This window comes from Gavialis gangeticus, unplaced genomic scaffold (genome assembly GCF_001723915.1).
Source record: "Gavialis gangeticus isolate Ggan-Ray unplaced genomic scaffold, GavGan_comp1, whole genome shotgun sequence".
Taxonomy (NCBI): domain Eukaryota; kingdom Metazoa; phylum Chordata; order Crocodylia; family Gavialidae; genus Gavialis; species Gavialis gangeticus.
This window is the reverse complement of record NW_017729000.1, coordinates 42,213,987-42,218,322: the sequence shown is the minus strand read 5'-3', so window position 1 is coordinate 42,218,322 and position 4,336 is coordinate 42,213,987. Positions and strand designations below refer to the sequence as shown.

The window sequence follows — 4,336 nt, the reverse complement described above, 5'->3', positions numbered from 1 at the left end:
GTTTTTAACATTTTGGGTTTCTATTTGAAATTTCTCATTCTGTCTTGTGAATCTTTTTTGCACACCCAACAGTGCCAATATTGCAGTATCCTGTAACACCCTTGAAAGGATCTCAGAGTGGTGTAGCTGTAGGGCCCCGGTTGAGAACTGCTGGTATAGAGCAGGGGTCAGCAACCCCCGGCACATGTGCTGAGCATGGCACATGAGGCCATTTTTCTTGGCATGCGTTGTGGCTGGGGCGGGGGGTGGGGGGGGGCAGCAGCTGTTTGCAGCTGGCCCCAGCTCTGGGTAGCTGGTGATAACCACGGAGCCAAGGCTGCTCCCGGCAACCGGCTGAGAGGATGGAAGCAGTGCTGCAAGCAGCCTGGGCTCCATGGCTATCACCAGCTATCCAGAACCTGGGCCAGCTGCAAACGTCTGCTGCCTCTCTGCCCCTGTCCGTGCTCCGGGGAGGCAGCAGATGCCAGGATGCTTCCCGCTGTGCTGCCCTCGCCGCTGCTTTTGCAGAGCAGCCTTGGAACCTGGCACAACAGGGCACAGTGGGGGCCGCAGAAAGCTGCTGCTCTGAGCTCCCTGCTGTCCTGGCCACGCTTCCCCTGCAGGCGGGGGCAGCAGCAAGGGGCACAACTCTGTGCTGCCCATGCTGCTCCTGTGCACACGGGGGAAGTGTGACATGGGTAGCGTGGAGCTTGCAGCAGCAGGCAGCTTCCCTGTGTGGTCCCTCTGTGCACTGCTGCTGTGGGTCACACGCTGTGCTCCTGGCCCTGCTGCCCTCCCCTGGGCCCTCTGGAGTGCAACGTATGTGACCTGGAGCAGCAAAGCACAGAGGGGCCTCACAGGGAAGTTGCCTGCTGCTGCAAGCTCTGCGCTACCCGGGTCGCACTTCCCCTGTGTGCACAGGAGCAGCGTGGGCAGCACGCAGGGTTGTGCCCCTCATTGCTGCCCCCTCCTGCAGGGGAAGTGTGTCCAGGGCAGCGGGGAGCTGGGAGCAGCAGGCAGCTTTCTGCGCCCCCAAGCTGCACCCTGCAAGCGGGGTTCCAATGCTGCTCTGCAGAAGCAGCGGCAAGGGCAGCACAGCGGGGAGCATCCCGGCATTTGCTGCCTCCCTGAGGCTGGGGCTGGGGTGGAGAGGCAGCAGATGTTTGCAGCTGGCCCAGGTTCTGGGTAGCTGCTGATTAGCCACAGAGCTTGGGCTGGGGGGTAGGGGGTTGGGTGGGGGCAAGGGACAGCAAAGCTTGGGTGGGGGACAAGGCGTGCGAGCAAGGCATCTTGCCATGTACTCCCTGCCCTCATTTTGTTTTTCTGGCATGCCAGCACTCCGGCACTTTCCAAGGTAGGCATTGTGCAGTTTTTTGGCACTCCGGCCAAAAAATGTTGCCTACCCCTGGTATAGAGCCTTCTTTGAGCTGTCCTAAAGAGCTAGGGGCAAATCATTCCTTTTGAATGACTCTAAATTATCACGTCTTTTGAAGAATAAAAATAATTTTTAAGTTTCAGTTATTCAAAAGCTTCTATAGACTTTAATTTTGGGGGCACTGTCTCTCAGTATTTCTTGATTTATTAGAATACTTTTGTGCGTGTCGTATTGCAGTTTTGTGAAACAGTTCCAAAGCTAGTGGCACTATAAACTACGTACCAGGGAACTAATGTTCATACTTGTAAAGGAGGTCATAAGAAATTCTGATGTACGTGAAAAAACAGACCATTTCCCTGTCATGACTCCTAATCTGAAAAGTTCTTTTTGCATTAGCCGATGTTCCAGTCCTGCTGATATTACTCACTTGAATGGGTTAATGGGTAGCAAATTCTCTGTAGGTAGTGTGGCTACATATTTAAACTTTCCTGTGGGTTAAAGTAATTAATTTATAGCATAACTGATTGTAATCCCAGCAAAATGATTTCCGTATACCAGTAGTATCCCTGATGGGTATAATGACCTGTGAAAGATCAGAGCAATGATTCAGCAATTCATTTGTACTGTCTCTGACAGTGATACCTGTAATTTCAAAATACGTTGTAGAAAAGGAAAAGCCTCTCTTCCTACCTATATGAAATCCCCCTGCCTCTTGCACCTTAAAGAGTGAGAGAGGATTTGGTTTATTTTAGCCTGCATACTCCAAAGGTTGGTGTTGATATCAACTTCGCTTATGCTTTTACAGTATTTGGTTGACCATCTATCAGTGAACTATGCAGATGGCCTATGCGTACTGTTTGCAGTATTGCTTTGAACATAGAATTTTCTGCAGCTGACTTGGAGTACTCCTGAGCATACATGTCTGACCAGTTCTCTTACCTCATCTTAAATAATTCTGCTGTGATTTATCAAACTTCCCCCTTTCAGGCAAGTATCCCTTGATTTATCCAGTTTCTCCATACTTAGTAATTATTTTGATTGATCTCCGTGGAGCTTTGTAAATTGGTCTAATAGCAAACCATGGGAAGAGGTAATAAAAATTCAGTTCAGTCGGTAGTGAAATTTACTGTATGTTCTGATTTGGTGATCCTGGTTTTTTGGATGTCCAGTACTTCTGCTACTGTTTTTAGTGCCTCTCATCCAACAAATAGAAAACTAATTAGCATAAAATATTTAAGGGGAACGCTGCTCGTGTCTCTAGAAATGTGCTTTAACTTGACTTAAATTTCAAACCCCCCCCCCATTTGTCCACCAAAAAAAAAAAGAAAAAAGACTGACATGGTCAAAGCCAAAAGGTCCAAATTTCATTTAATTTTTGATATGAGGAATTTGAAGATCACTAGGAGGTAATAACTTTATGCATTATGTTATTTATGCACCTTCTTCATCTTTCCTTACTTTTACAGCATTAGAGTTGGATGAGATTAATTTAACGTGAAATGTGGAAACTGCCAATGTACTGTCACATTTTTGATAGCAACAGGTAGAGCTGGTGGCAATCTCATCCTTCCCTCCCCCTCTGCCACCCCAGTTACCAAAAATAACTCAACAAAAGAAGCTTACAGGTAGCTACTTATTCCTTATTGTGAACATGCACTCTTTGACTTACTTTTTGTACACAAATATAGTGATAGGTATGTGTCTTGGCCTTTCCTTTATTAATCCTTTTCTTAAGGTCTTTGTAATACTATTAAAAAAAATCTCCTATGGTTTAAACTTGACACAGATATTTGAAGTGATTTTGCCCATTGGATTTTAAACTCATTTGAAACTTATTTATGGGTTTCCTTTGGTTTTAGTTTCTCTCTACCTAAAGGACGTTTTAAAACCCCAACTTGGTAAAGGATCTGGAACAGTGGTTCCCAACCTTTTTTTTTTTTTGCTGTGGACCAGCACGGGCGGCAGAGCAAACTACTTCCCTCCTGGGGGCTGCCTGGCCCCCCAGCTTTAACCCTACACGTTACCACTGGCAACAGAAGCCTCTTGCCCTGACGGATGGGGGGCGGGGGAGGGGGCTGAGCAGGGGGCTTATGCCACGATCTAGCAGCCACCGTGGCCTGGTGGCTGGGAACCTCTGATCTAGAAGCTTGAGTGACTGACTGTGGCAAATCCACACATCTAATCCATAAAATAAAATTTTAGGTAACTGCATATAGTGACATGCTACATGATAGTAAATGAATGAGTCAATACCTGATGGGTTGTTTCTCCTTATGGTATCAGGCAACTAAATCAATGAGAAGCAAACTCACCAGCCTGAGATTTTTTTGATAAGTCTTTGAGCCAGACAGTTCAATTACCAGTTGAATGTTGAAAAATTTTGGCATGCTTGGTTTGAGATCTCTCATCTTTAAATCTGAGTATTACAACATTTTATTCTACAGTTTTCTTCTGAAATGACTTTGCTTGACAATGTCTTCTGAAATTTGGACCTTGAGTTTTTTTTTCTGCTGTAGTTTTGGATTTATTAATACAGTTTAGGGGATAAGATTTTGGGTGTGGATACAATCGTGTGTTACAAGAAAAATTACATCCCAAGACTCTGGGAGTTGGTGAGTGAGTGAAAATCAACTTCAGATTTTAAATGTTAACTTTCCAGTAACTAGATGGTTCATGGTTATGCTTAGATATTGGATAAAAAATACTAGAATATTAATATTTGCAGTCTTGCATCCATATAAAATGTAAAGATCATTGATGTAACTAGTTTAAATACAGCCATGGTCACTGACATTCATAATACGGTAAAATCCCTGTTATCTGGTACTTCACCAACTGGAATACCTTATTAACTGGAATTTCAGCGCTGTGTCAAAAGCGGTGGGATGCACATGGCGTTGTGCCACTTTGCCTCCTGCTGGGGCGCAGGGGGGAAGCTCACACGTGGTAGGCACTGCCACCTACCACCCTGCACTGCGGCTG

At 45.8% G+C, this 4,336-nt stretch overlaps 1 protein-coding gene and 1 long non-coding RNA gene across 5 annotated transcripts in view; both read left to right on the top strand.

Moving 5' to 3' along the window:
- LOC109290156 overlaps positions 1 to 1,358 on the top strand; it is a 14,865-nt gene extending 13,507 nt beyond the window's left edge. Inside the window, exon 3 of the long non-coding RNA XR_002095550.1 lies at positions 1,261 to 1,358. This is a non-coding gene — a long non-coding RNA (uncharacterized LOC109290156). The remainder of the gene's footprint in view (positions 1 to 1,260) is intronic.
- FBXW11 (F-box and WD repeat domain containing 11) overlaps positions 1 to 4,336 on the top strand; it is a 161,582-nt gene that overhangs the window by 32,649 nt on the left and 124,597 nt on the right. The gene's annotated exons all lie outside the window — the stretch shown is intronic.